The sequence below is a fragment of the Psittacula echo genome (assembly GCF_963264785.1).
Source record: "Psittacula echo genome assembly, chromosome: 5".
NCBI lineage: Eukaryota > Metazoa > Chordata > Aves > Psittaciformes > Psittacidae > Psittacula > Psittacula echo.
This window is the reverse complement of record NC_137739.1, coordinates 5,316,741-5,332,006: the sequence shown is the minus strand read 5'-3', so window position 1 is coordinate 5,332,006 and position 15,266 is coordinate 5,316,741. Positions and strand designations below refer to the sequence as shown.

General features: G+C 42.4%; 1 protein-coding gene across 3 annotated transcripts in view; it reads right to left on the bottom strand.

Annotated features, from left to right (window-relative positions):
* Window positions 1-15,266, bottom strand: part of MAD1L1 (mitotic arrest deficient 1 like 1) — a 296,765-nt gene that overhangs the window by 67,380 nt on the left and 214,119 nt on the right. The gene's annotated exons all lie outside the window — the stretch shown is intronic.

The following is a 15,266-nucleotide window of genomic DNA, read 5'->3' as shown; positions in this document are numbered from 1 at the left end:
TCACAGTAACAACAACATGATTGTGGTTCTTCATGCTCATCAAGCAGGGTTCAGATGGATAAATAATTCTGGTTCTGCCTCCAGGAAACTCCTGGAACATCATGAGCTGACACACTGAAAAGCTTCAGCTATTAACTGGCCTTTTGGAATAGATAAACCCAGCTCACTAATCTCAAGATCAGTTCCCCACAACTACCTCCTTGCCAGTGCTAGGAATTCTAATCCATATTAAAAAAGCCCTACCCGAGACTGTAACATGGCTGCCTCTCTAACCTGAACAGAAAAAATCCCAAGCATCCCTAATTCCTCAACACATGCCTGCTTTCTCTGGATCAGCAACCAGCTTAGCCATGTTGAACTTGAGAGTACCATTCAATTTTCTAAGTTCTGCCTGGATCCTTCCCAGCTGCAAACTCTAATTTGTTTTCTGAATGCTATCTCAACTGTAGGAACTGATCAGCACCTTCACTTCAGCTCTGCAGCCTGTATATTGAGTTAAACCACACACAAATGTGTTTGCCTCTCTCAAAATCTGTTAAATGAGATAGTCTCCTATTTAAAATGAAGCACTACTATGCGAAATCAGGAGTACTGCTCTGCCACGTGAGACGGGCAGCAAATACTGGGTTACCAAGTCAGGCAGTCCATGGAGCCTCCTTGAGAGGAGCACATGGAGCAAGGGTTTGACTTCTGCAAAGACTCATCTGCTGTATCCAAGAAGGATCAAAGCTGCTCAGGTCCAGGCAAACTTAACTGCACCAGCATCTGACAATCACAGAATGTTTTGTGCTGGAAGGGACCTTTAAAGGTCATCTAGTCCAATCCCCCTTCAATGAACAGGGATATCTTCAATAGGTCACGTTACTCAGAGCTCCATCCAACCTGACTTTGAATTTTCCAGGGGTAGGGCACTCACCACCTCTCCGGGCAACTTGTGCCATTGTTTTAACACCATCATTGTGAAAAATTTCTTCCTTCTATCTAGTCTAAATCTCATCTCTTTTAGTTTAAGACCACTACCCCTTCTTGTATTGCAACAAGCCCTGCTAAGAAGTTTGTCCCCATCTGTCTTATATGCCCCTTTTGAGTATTTAACAGGCGTCCCAAAGATTCCATTGGAAGGGCAGTGAGCATGGGGGACAGAAGTTGGAGTGAGGATGGAGGTAGCTGCCATGTAAAGCATAAAGGCCCCTCCATGGGACCACACTGATGCTAGACATCAGCAAATCCCTCCTGGGATCAGCAAGAAAACCAGCATGAGGTAAGGGAAGATATTCCAGGCTTTATTTAAACACCTCCAACCATTGCAGTCACATCTCCCAGAACCACCTGAGATCTCCATTTATCATCTTCCTATTTTAAAACTAATCAATACCACTGCGGGACAGGAACTTTCTGTGCAAGTAGAAAACAAGATGGCCTGGAGCCCTTGGAAATTCTCCCTGTTCCCTACCAGCTTGATACCAACACTCTGCTGCTGTGTCTGCAGCATGCACAGCCAGTGCTGTAACACAGCCTTAAACAATGCAGCAGCGGCGACTACTTTGCTTCCTACAGCTCAACAAGCCTCGAGCTGTGAGTAGAGAAAGAGCCCCCTCTGCTTGCTTCTCAAGCTGTGCAAAGTGTGTGTAGAGAGACTAAGTGTTTAATGAAAGGAGAGTACTCCTTTACTGAAGGAGTATGTAGGACACAGGAGCTGTTAGCTATGCTATAAACCCGGGAGTGTGCACACTGAGAGAGGAGTATTGAAGAGAACAGCTACCTGAGAAACAGAAGGTGGTGCAGTCTGTAGACACACACAGCCCCCCAGCTATAATTGGCTTCATAGTGGCCAGGTGACTAAAAGCTAGAGAGAATGTAGGACTGAGGGAGCACCACTTTCCATGAGCACAGCAAAGTGCTGTCCTAGTGTCCAGAGTTTGGCAAGAAAAGCTGGGAAGGAAGCTGATTAACCAAGGAGAGTCACCAAGAGAGGTGGCACAAGTCCAACAGTGGAAGGAAAATATGAGAACAACCTCCTGTGTCCCCTTGACCCCACCAGTTTTCTTTAAGATATGTAGTTCTTATAGTAGGTGACACGGTGGTTCAAATGTCTGAATGGTGGTTCATCTGAATCTTGTCACTACAACAGCCTAAACTGATGCTACTTCCAGAGGAGATACACCCACTGGGAATTAAATATCCTGGCACAGAAAGGTTTTAAAGTAATTCTGCCCTCTCTTTCATTCAGTGCTCTTGCTAGGAGCAGACACATGAGAAATAGCTCAGGAACCACGCACGCTTCTAAGACAAACCGCAAGCTTTTGCATTAAGTTTTACCAACCAAACATGTAAATCAGGCTGTAAAGACTGGTAGCCCATTATATACTATTCAATTACTATAGCAGGCATCCATCCTGCGCCTTTCACAGTGATCTGTAGCCTGCAACAGGTTCATAAACAGCTCAGAAAGACAACTGCTGTAGATTTCACTTCTTATCTATCTGCTTTAAATGGATTAAATGACTGTGTCATTAAAATGCTTGAAGTAAGCCTTTGATCATAAACTTCTCATCATTTTACAGTTATTGAATCTGATCCCTAATGAATCTTATTCTGCCATATTTCTCTGTCTTCTGTTCCCAGCTTTGTTTCCCATTAGTCCTAATGCAACCGCTTGGTATGCCTGACCACTGCCTCCTTACAGACCTTGATCGTATCCGCTGATTGCCCAACCCAGAGGGCTGGATGAAGTGCAGGGATTTCATCTGAGGGAGGATCAGAAAGAGAGAGAAAATAATCCACAAAATACACACCACACCAAACACTCTTTACATATTCACTGCACAGCTGCGTGACTGCAATTCCTTCCCAATATCCCTTTGTAACAGCAGCCAGAGGCCCCGCACGCTGTGTACAGGAGCAGAGGGGGGAATTGGGCAGTGTACTCTCCCACTCCTGAAGGAAAAAACGGGTTTTATTTACATAGTCAAAGAGGTAAGAGGGGAAAAAAAGCACTATTGAAGTCAGGGGATTTTCTGCCACAAAGCACCAATGTTAAATTTGGCTGTAATGAAGGATGTGCCTGATCTCTGCAGTGCGCAGAGCTTGTGCTACCATGAGTGCCCCAACACAGAGAGCAGACAACAAACAATGTCTAAGCCACTGCAGATCCTTGTAAAAGGGCTCAAGCCTACTCAGAAGCAACTGGTGAAAATGGAGGGAGACAAAATGTCAAAGGACCTGGCCCACGAGCACATGGGGTTGCCAGGAGTGAAGGAGAATAACTCCTCATTCGTCTGTGACATCTGGTAGAGATGAGGACCATGTGTGTTTCACTGAGGTAATTCTGCAGTCAAAGTTTTGCTCCAAACTCAACCAGGCTACAAAACCAGTGATTAAATATGGTGCTAAATCTAGTTTCTTGCACCAGTTTAGTCTTAGCATATAACAGGGGCTTAGTAGGAGCCCACACAGGAGGGCTGGCTGGAGGACTCTCCAAGTAATAGGATAAAGGTAACAAACAGGCAGGGGTTTGTGATACATTAGACATTTATAGAAGTCTTTTTCAAAAGTAATGTCAGTATTGGATCTCTTGAGTCCTGATATTTATTCCTTGAGAAGAAGACAACCATCTTCTGAAGAACTTCAGAGATGTTTCCTTTTAAGAAAGTCCATTCTCATCAGCACATGAAGAGCACACTTAGGAATTCGTGTCTGGCTGAGCATTCAAGACAGTGTAGAAGGGTTCCACGGTGAGGGTGGCTTTCATACTTCAGTAATCAGTGGTTACAAAAGGAAATACAAGAAGCTCCTTGTAGTAGCCATAGGAGACAAAAAGCACCGTGCAACATTACACGAGAACCAAATGCCTGTTTCAGTTATGAACTCTATTAAAGTCACATGAAAGTGTTAAACCAAATGCTGAAACCCCACATTTGATATGGAAGAGGCCTATTATGTCAACTTGCGCAGTCGTTGCCAATGCAGCACACTGACTAATATTAATCATTCTGTGTTCTAATTATCTTACCATTATAGCAATTTTCCTGATGATCATCCCTTTTTTTTCCCTTTTTGCTGTTGTTCAGTGGTTTTCAATGATGCAGGCTGTATGGATTGGAACACCTCTTTGCCACCCGAGTGTTTCCAAAGATTATTCCAAAGGGTGTGTTATTATCTCTCTCCATCATTCCCTTGGCTTACCAGGACATACTTTCAAACAAAAGGATACGAAAGAGGAGGACGCTGCTTTGCTTCTGTCTCCTCACGTGCTGTGCACTGACACAGATAGGCTGTGGAAACCTTCCAGATAACCCAGTGCCACCCTCTTTCAGCACTTGGTCCAGTGACACTGAGTGTAGCAGCGCTGACCACAACAGGACAGCAGGAAACAGTTTCCCTGCTACTGCGCAGCTGGAGTGAGACTGCCTCAGTAATTGCAGTAGAGCAAGGACAGATTTCATTTATTTTCTGCTTTACTCCAGAGAAAGAGCACAGATTTACCCACTGGCCTCTTTCCTACCCCCAGAGCATGAATTACTTGCAGATTTCACAGTGCGTAGATAGAAGCAAAGACAAGTCCCTTGAATCACGGAAGCGATCGGTCCTTTCTGCCTCATCACCCTCATGTACATATATACATATAGTGAGGTTTTAATTAGCTTCCCCTATGTCTGACAGACATCCTGGGTCACGCAGAGGAACCACCTTTCACGTCCTACCCTCACAAAATTAAAAAGGAAGAAAAAGCTACTCAGTCCCCTCCTCTTTCCTACCCAAGGAACCTAACTGCTTGCCAGAGAGCACTAAGAATCCATTAGTGAAGAATATTTTCTCCATTTGCTGTGAAAATCTCCTGGTGATCTTATCTGTCTTTCAGTTCAAGCTCAAAGCTCAATTGTTTTTTTTCTGCCAGTACAAGGAGGCTTCAAGCAGCACTGAAATCTTTTCAGATGGGGAGAGTCATCTCTTAGAATTTAAAAGAATAAGAGAGATTTATGGATAAACTGAAACAATAAGAGGAATGGCTATGGACTAACCTACTGGAACTGAAAGGCTTTGAGTTAACTGCTGCAAGCAGCAAATTCAACATTATCTTGATCTGAGTGCACAAAGAAAGAAATACTTCAGGAGCATCTTTGCCCAGTAACAAGTTTTCAAGCTATCATTGAGTAAATTGGTAGAAGGGCATCATCTCTAACTCTCACATGTATCTAAAGGACTCAGACTATATCTTTTTGATCCCCTGGAAGAATGTAACATGAGTAAAGTGCATTAAGTTGAACAGAACAGCCAAAGAGCTGATACAGCAGGGGTGAAAGGGTAGGCTCAGGAAGAATATGCTGATGAATTGACCACTAGGTTTGCTTTGCAGTATGTCCAGTATTTTTTTCTCTAGGATGCTTGAGAGAATGGACCACACAAAAATCTTCAGGTGATGACGCAGATCTATCTTCTAAGCAGTTAGTGTCAACAGCAGCATCATACTCAGAGGATATCAGAGACCCTGGGAAAGCAGAAAGGCCAAAAGACATTGTACATTCAATCCCCAAATTACTTGGACTTAGAAGTTAAGTGTCTACTTGCCACCACAGCAGAGCTACTAGGCAGCACGAGAGAAACCATTTCATATGCTATACAATCACTACTCTTTCCCACCACCCACCTGAAGAGGACCCTAATGAATGTCTGTCATATTGACACCTCCTTCATTTCAACTTCTGTAAACCTTAAAGGCACAGTTTGACAACTGCCACAGTTGCGGTGTCCAAGGAAGAACCCCGAGCCCAGACCCTTTGCCTGCTTTCCCTCCCAAGCAGTTATTTCCCTCTGTTTGGCCACCTTTACCATCCACCTGACCACCTTCTGGTCAAATTCTGCTGAAACAACCTGGGTGATGTTCCCCATTTTACATTCATATGCCTCAATTCATGTCTACATATAAATAAAACTGCATACATTCTAACAATTGTCTGCAAACACACTATAATATATAATATATAGTTTGCAATGTAGGATATATTATGTATAATTTATAATGCATAACATAATATTATATACATAAAATATAATGTATATTATACACTCTCTACTGTGTATTGTATTATCTATATTATATAACACATTACATATAGCATTTTATATATTATACATATACATAAACGAATGTATATGTTCTATGATTTATATTATATCACATTACATTATATATAATGTAATATATATTGCATTATATATAGCAAAACATATATTATATATTATATACAATCTATAAGATTTAATTATATATAATTAAGTTCCCTGATGTTGTGTCTAAATGTTAAGGCTGCTCCACTGGGATAATATTAATCATATGAATTATGATTATTAATGCCAAAAAGACAGTATTAACAAGACCTCACACACATCTAATCAGGCTTCTCCTTGTGCACTGAACAGATGAACCTGTGAGCAAGCCTTGACTCCTACGGAAATAACCTTAAGGTCTGCACCTCTAGCTGTGATGGATCGAAAGGGAAAGCAGTTCCACAGCTGAGGTCCCATGCAGGGGCTGCCCTGCCAACAGCTTTTCACATTCTCCTAGTCATAAAAATGAGAACATTTCTTTACTACTGATGGCAACTGTGGTAGCATTGCACAGACAGAAAGGATGTATCCACTGGAAGACAACCAAAAATACACGAGAGAATCTCTGTGGAGCTCATCCTAGCTGCATAGCCTTCATGTTAGTGGTTTTTCAAGTTTTTCATCTTACTGGAGCCAGAAGCACAATGAACCCCCTTTCAAAAGCAATGTCTTTGTTCTGAAAGGTCACAATCTCAACTGAACATCTTATGTTGTGTCCAACATACACAATGGTTTTCATTTTAGATGTCCTGCCAAAAATGCAAAGAACAGGCACAGCTTCTGTATTATTTAAGATACGTGGGGTTTAAATGTTGACCAGGGGAAGCAGCAGTGTTCCTGACGGAGCTGAACCCCATTGCTTAGGTAAACACAGATGCAGCAGATCACTTGGGAACCCTTCCATCTGTATTAAACACAAATGGGCTTTACAGACACCACTGCTCCTTCGTACATACACAACCATCTCTTTTGACACCCCAGATGTCTTAAAAGAGACACAAAGAAGATGCTCTTCCCACACGGTTTCACTTATCCTGCCATCGCGACTGTCTCTTCTTATTTATTTAAATAGAACAGCCTTTCTGTCTAAATTAGGCATCACTTTCCATGTTGCTGTTACCTGTCTTTCAAACCTAGGCAGGAAAGCTGCCAAAAACAATTTCATTTTTCTGACTTGCCTCGATCTATGTCTCTCTAGAGTCTTATCAAACAACAGCAAGTGGAAATTGAGGCAAATTTGGAAACTTAGCATAGGAAGACACCGTATCATGATCTGACTGCGTTTGGAGGGGGTGGCAGAAATGCTATGGCTTTGGGGTGTTACTTTTCCCCACTCACATCCCTGGGTCTCCACGAACACCCCAAGCTCCCATCCCTAGCAAACCTGGACTGCAGATGGAATTGCTCAATGCCACACGTTGAGTGACAGAGGCACATCAAGCTTCCCTTCTACTATTTGATAAAATTCTTTAGGGGAAACACATTTTCTTTATGTAAGTCTCTGCCTGCTGGCATGAGATAGGTGGTAGGTCAGTCTGCTCAGAAGGAAGGGTTCTGGGATATGGAAGATAACACATCAACATCTCACACACTTGAGTCCCCCTGACAGAGGTCACAAAAAGAAAACCTGTTTCTCTGAAGCACGCTGCCATTTCCAGCAGTGGCTCAGCTCAGAGCATCTCCCCATTTCCTCACCTATATTTTAGCATCATTATGACCACTGCCCACTCCTCACTGTGACATGAAACAGGCAGATTTTCCTCTTCTCCTCATCACACACACACACACACACACAGAGATTGGTTGAACTCCGACTTCACTTCTTTCCCATAATCTGGGTAACACATTCTGGTCTTCTGCTTCTCAGAAATGGTGTAGAGTTTTCCACTTACCAAGGAGGAGAGCAAAAATCCTACACCATAACCAGAGTCTCCTTATCAGAAAAGTAAAGTTGTTGAATACTATTACTGAACACTCTAACTTTACAAAGACCAGCAGCAAAAAGCCAGACCACATTAGAAGTGGCAAAGACAAGGACAGCATGAAACTGGGACTATTCCTTTGCTTTAATCAAAAATGTGAAAATAATTGGGTCATCAAACACAAGCTGAAATGATAATGAGCAACGAAAAGCTAGAAGTGTAACATGGAAAGAGCTGCAGTTTATGGACATGGCATTCTTAGAAACCTAAGGGAAAGCACAAAGCTTCAGTAAACAAACCTTGGGAGGTGTCATTTTCCCTATATGGGTCTAAATGACATTTTGGTCTTGTTTCTGTGGCATTGCAGCAGAATTCAAAGCAGCAGCAGAATAACAGAAAATGAAGAAAGAACAACTGAAAATTAATTTGTGCCATCAAGTGACTAAAGAGAAAAACCAGACACTGTAAAGGGACAGTCACTGTTATCATGTCCTGAAACTTTGCTTTTTCTTTGTTGTGTGATAAATGAGATTAGAGGAGCTTAAAAGCGAAGCCTCTTGTGTGTGTCTCCTCAGCCTTAGTTTTCACCTGTGGGATGATTCTGGGGAAGCAATGGAACATTCTTCTTGCACAGGAACTTCATGTAGTTCCTACTTACTACTACTTCATTGGCTGGCATTGGAAGTTATAAACACAACTGTGCATCTGAATGTGTAATTGTAGCTGAAATTACTGATTTTCTTGCTTTTTTTACCATACAAGAACCCTAACAGTGATGTCACTGCCACACCACACTTTCCATTGATGGAGGCAGTGCACACACATAGAACACCTCCAGATTTAGCGGTTTAGGGCCCCCCTGCCATGCAACCAAGTTTTGCACGACTTTTAAAGCCTCACTGTTCATTCTGCAATACCTGTTCAGGAAATCCAGGCTTGTTTCAAGCCAGCTTTCTTGTATCACAGCAGGACTTGAGCAATTTCTTGGCATTTTCCCCTTACAGAATACACACACTTTAGGAGCAACGTCCTCATCTGCAATTAGTGCTCATCACCAGCTTTTCTACTCTAGCACTGATGCCATCTCTTAAAGTTGGTGCTTCACGTGTCCCGGTACAGCGACCTTTTCCAGCAGGACATTTCCTCTGCCCCAGCTCTGTCCCTGCTTACTCTGCACCCTTTGTGCTGCTGCTCAGGTATTGACACTCAGTCACTGACCTTTCCCTGTTTCAGAGCTGTTGAGGAAACGCATCATCTTTCCTCCCCCTCTGCTCATCTAATGAGCTTTGCAATGCCACACAACTGCTGGTATTTTCAGGGACAGTGGCAGAAGTACATTAATGCATTTATTATAGATTTCTGTGTTAAATGTATTATGCAAATGTTAATCAGCTTCTGCAGAACTTCAGGAAAGGTGCTGCATGAAATAAACAATACGGCGTTAGCTCTGGCAGTGGAATTTAGAGAGCTGCAGGTCTTTAATATTCAATGTGAAAATTCCTTTAAAAACGTTTTTTTAAAGGGCATGTTGGTAAAATTTCCCTGCACAAATGTGAATCTGTGCACTCCTGGTCCCTGATGTTATCAAACATTAGTGAGTTTGTACCGTGCATGTCCTTGTTTTATTCGACATCCACCATGCACATGACATTTATCAAGGCCACTGAGGCCATGAAACAGCTTCTCCTTGAACCACCTAATGACAAATCTACAACTTGATGACATGTTTATGTTTCTCCTCTCTGCTCCCATGGAATGTTTCTATGTCCTGTTAACTCTAATAACTGCAATTAATTCAGAATTAACGTGTACAAATATTTGCACAGCCCCGGGTGATTCAGTGTCACACAGTCCTCAAGGGTTGGAGGCACAGCAGGTTCTACAACCCTTCCATTTTACACTGGTTTCTTCAGTACCTCATTCGCATGGCACAAGATACACTATGTTTTTCCCCCAAGAAACATATCCTTTTAGCACAATTTATAGGCATATTATAGGGGAAGTCTTTTTCCCTCACATTCATTTTGGTAGAGCTTTAGCATATAGCCTTTGCAGCAGGCTGGTAGCACTGAAAATAGAATCGTAGAATGGTTTGGGTTAGAAGGGACCTGCACTTCTCTGCTTAGCTCATCTTTTTACAGGGTCTCCTCTTGTTATGTTCTCAGCTCTTCTACCTCATAATTAAATCCCTCTAGAGCACACACAGATTGGTTCCTACCCCTTGCCAGAAGCTGTACCTGACTGAAGAAATGCCAACTGGTTTGCACTAACCCATTTAAAGAAGCTTCTTTTTGTTTTTTTAAATAGGGCTGAACTTGACCACCTGAGACTCTTAGTGAGAAGCAGTTGGGCCTCAGGGGCAAATGAGGACCACAGCACTCAACAGGTGAAGGAAAAAGGACCGGAAGTTTGAGAAAGAGAAAGCATGGAGAAGACTCTTGAACATTTGAGAGGTCAATTAAGGAACCTTGAGAGGCTGACAATGTCCCTTTTAAGTTTTATAACAGTGCAAATGATTCATTCATCATTCTCCACTGGTCACATAATGAACAGCTAGACTGCTAAATGACCTCAACTTTGCCTTGGGTTCTTAACTCCAAGCTAATTACTGCCTGGCCGCCAAAGTCCTAACTATTAAATGAGTCATTAATGCTTAAAGAGGAAAAACATTCCCTGTCCACCACACAGAGGAATCTGTGCTGGGGTACAGCTCCCAGATGTTTCATTAGTCCCTCAAAACAGCACTAGCATACGAGGGAGACTAACCCAACTGTTCAGGTTGCTAAGATAAGGGAGAAAAGAAACATGAGAGCACTCTGGGTGTCTCAGCACCTTCTTCATCCATGGACATTTGACTTCTGGAGAACTTAATTCAGGAGACAGCTGCCATCCACTCTCCCTGCAGAGCCTCCTGCTTTGGTGGGACCAACCACATATCCCTGCTAGCTTAGGCAGGCCAATTAAAACAACCTGAAGCAGACAAACAGGCCAAATTTTCAGTCACCCACTCTATTTGTATCTAACTTTACCAATTATGTCAGCTCCTCTTACTAAGAAATAAAGCAATTTCTGCTTGTAGAAAATGCTTATTTCTTATCTTCAAATCATTACAGCTCAACACAACTACCGCTGAAGTGGACAAGTGGTTTATGCTTTAATTTGTGCAAAAATAATCAATTTAAGCCTTGGAAGAAACAAAGGTTTAATTAACCAGATTAGTATCTTAAGATGTAAAATGGTCGATAACAATAGTGAAATTAGACATTTAGAAAGGAACTACTACACATGCATAAATGAATACCTCAAAACACATTAATAAAGTCGTGCCAGCATGAAAAAATACCCCTAAACACTTTGTGGAGTGTGTTTTTCTTAGCCAGTTCCCTCATGGACACTAATAAGGAATTCGGCATAATAGGGAATTCAGTCCCTTCTACTTCAACAGTAAAATTTAGCATAAATACCAGCTTCTGGCTGGGGAGTTTTCTGATGACTGTCTCCATAATCTGCAGGTAGCCAACTCCTTCCAAGCTCTTTGAGATAATGGGCAAAGTTCAAGGCCTTGGGTGACATGGTTTAGTGTGAGGTGTCCCTGCCCATGGCAGAGGGGTTGGAACTGGATGATCTTAAGGTCCTTTCCAACCCTGACTATTCTATGATTCTAAGTTCAATTATTTCAATTTCTATGAATAATACTGCATTTTTATGAGTGCTGCTGCGTTATTCCTGACCATCACAAAGGCTAAACACAACTAGTTACTACTGCAGGGGCATCACAGCTGTTCAGTTCAGAGTCTGTGCCACACTTCTACACTGCCAAAGTACGCTAGTAGTGTTTCACTGGTCTCTGAGATCCCCTCCCAGCTTTCTGAGTCCCTGTTCTGTTTTCCTTGACTGCCAGCATCCACAGGTCATTCCTTTTACTCAGAAACAAGCAAGAAAATAAGGACTCCTTCCATTTAGCCTCATAAATACCCCTGCACACACTCAAAGGGATCAGGCTGCTAGCTTGGCTATGGAGACTAGAGGTGATTTTCAAGCCCAACCACATCTCCCTGCCTTTTATCTGCACAGATCCACTCGTCTGAACACTAACTGGAGTTTCATTTTTATCACCAACCAGCTGTGAACTAATCACAAGGACTTCTAACTAGTCCTGCTCCCTTTCCAAGCATATGGAGCCAATTAAGTCAAACTGCAGCTGATTTTAATCAATCTTCCTTGAAGCAGCCAAACTTGAAGAATCGTTCCTCCTTCAGCTCAAAGAGTAGAGGAGAGCAGGAAAAGTAGGAGAGTAGTATTTGCATAAGGAACACTTCACATCCGCTTCGTTGCCTGCAAACACAGGGCTTCTAGCAGTAAGAAATGCTAATTGAACACTCCTCACAAGTCTTTCCTCCCACTTTATCTAAAAAGCACTGATTTGATCAGTCTTGTTCCTGGCACCGAACTGCACTTTTCCACCAGCAGCTCTGGAAGATGGACCACATCATTTCAGATTACTAACCAAACCAAACCCTTCACTGAAGTCTCAGCAAGTCTGCCCACCCTAGGCCAGGCACTAACAGTGTTTTTTGCTTCATGGAAAGAAAGAAGGAGAGAGGAGAGAAGATAAAATTGTCTGGTTAAAAGCACTCTTTTTACATATTATTTGAATCCCCCTCCTGACCCACAGTTCAAATCCTGTGCAATGGGGAAGGCACCCTCGGCAGGGTGTCACTTCACCACAGTTCCAACATTTCTTGTGTTTTTATAATCTGAGGTTTTTATTAGCCGTAAAGACCTGACCAGTGAGTAATATCCACGCTAAGATCTTTATACCAGTGAAGGAAAATCAATGCAGCCTGCAGCTAGGTGTCAAGAGCCAAGAGGTTTATGGAAGAAGGGGTGTGTGGATGTGGAAAGTGCCTTAAGCCATAACTCAAGCTGTCCCTACACAAGCAAAGGATACAAAGAGATGTCAGATGTCAGACACACTGCTGTGGATAGCTATCAGGATCTTGGCTTATTTATCTGCTAATACTCAGCTCAAGAAGTGTGAATCACACACATAACACCAGAGCACCTTTCCATGTGCTCACTTGCACTGTGGCCAGTCCATCAGGGTCCTGTAGTTCACAAAGTACACTAGCAATAGCAGCAGAAACAAGCAACATACATGTGTCAATACCCAGATACAAAAGCATGAGAGAAGAGGCAAATTTGAAACCTGACTCCTTTCCACACATCAACACAGTCAAACACTGAGGTTTAATCACCAAACACTGGCTGTATTTCCTTCAGTTTCACTCACCACACTCAGCTTTGTGAACTCCACAAGCTTCAGTCCAGCGTAAAGCAGTCGAAGCTTTACTTCTACATCCTGCCCCTTCCTCTTCCAAATTCACTTTAATGCATCCCTTCTATGTATCTTTCATGTAGTAGATACAATTCCAGAAAGCCAGAGGTTTTATTTTCAAACAGAAGGAACTGCAGATATAGATTTGTCAGAAATCACCCTCATCCTGCCTTGTTTAATGTCACTCCCTACTTTTTCTTACATCTGTATTTGATTTGATGCCATGCTTTCCCCAGGTTTGTAACTCCAATCACCTTTCTGTTCAGTAGAATTTTCTTGCTTTCTGTATGTACGCTTTGTCTTGCTTTTTCTTCCCTTGGTGATGAAGTGACATTATTTTAACCCATCACTTCCCAGTGATTTCTTTCAGAGATGGGAATAAGTAACATGCCAAACTGGCAACATTTCAGTGACCTTATCTGAGTGTACAATAATATTTTCAGTGTATCTGCTCTGCACTGATAGAGGAGGTGGATTTCTATGCTTATCCTTAACTTAGTGTGTTCCCACTGCCAGGAACCTTCTTCCAAAGTGTTTAGAAAAGTCATTCTAAGCTTGGCTTGTCATGATACTTGATTCTCAAGGTGAATAAAAATTGGCTGATATTTTTGTCTCTGAGGAGTTCTGAAATCTTGACCATTCCAGCGGGTACACACTGATCAATACTTACATTTTAGTGTTGAGCTTACGTATTCCTTTATTTACACTTTCCTTTCTACTCCTCCTCTTTTGGAGAAGCTGTTTGTGGCTTCCAGTCTTGCAAGACACAAGTGAAGTGAGAAGCTAAGGAAAGGGGGAGCTACCTCCTGTAAAATAAAGAATGAAAGCCACGTCCTCAGCCTTGGCAAAGTAGATCTAAGGGCATGGCCACCTTAATTCAGCCCTAACCAGCCTTTTAGGGGACTGGCAGATTTCTCTTTCCTAGACCTGCTATGCCAGATGACCACTTTTCTTTTTTTCCACACCTACATGCTATCGTCTCCTTCCCATATAATTTTCTCTCTGCTCTACCTGCAGATACTCTGTCCACAAAGCCCGGACCTGCACAGTACTGCATTTAAACAGTGAGCACCATTAATGAGATAGGTCATGGGGATCCTGTGAGAAGCATTCCAAGCCTCTTTGGTGCCCAGTACAACTGTCATTGTAGCGTAGCTCTATCACAGAATGAAGGTCCCATCTTGTTCCTATCACTACATTACTGTTCTATACTGTGAAAGCTCAGTTATCCAAATGGTAGCTGATGATGGTCTCCTCTACCAGAAGGCAGCCAATTTGCAAGACTACTCTGAAGACTTCAGACCTTTCCTCTTTGAATGTGCAATTTGAAATGCCTGGGTGTTTTGGCATCTCAGAAGCAGTATGAACAAAGCAGAGCACCTCGAGACAGCACAAATAAAATAGAGAATTCCTCTGGTCAGGCCTTCTTGGAAAGCCAGCAGCCACGGTAAGACAACATGGGCAAATTAAATGTGACCTGAGTGAATCGTAATGTGCTCTGAAGCCAAAGCTGCTGTTATGTTTATTGGAGACCTAAGCATCCAAACACCAGCGCAAAGCTTTCCTGCCCATCCGATGACTGAAACCCAATTAAAGGAGCCAGGTGACAAGTTTCACACTAAGCATGGTTCAGCAGAGATGCTCAGCAGCTCTTAGCTCTCTGCTTTATCAAAGCTGTCACTTCCCCTGGCTCTAGGAATTGGTAATAAAAAAAAAAAGGGAAAAAAGATTTGATTCGCCTCTAATAGGTGTCAAGATAAAATCAATGCTCTGTCTGCAATGTGGGGAGTTTCAAACCTGCAGGTTTTCTGCCATGAAGCAATTTACACAAAAATGGGGAAAAAAAATAAAGGGAGAAAGAAAGAAAAATTAAGAGAATGAAACGCTACAATGCCAAA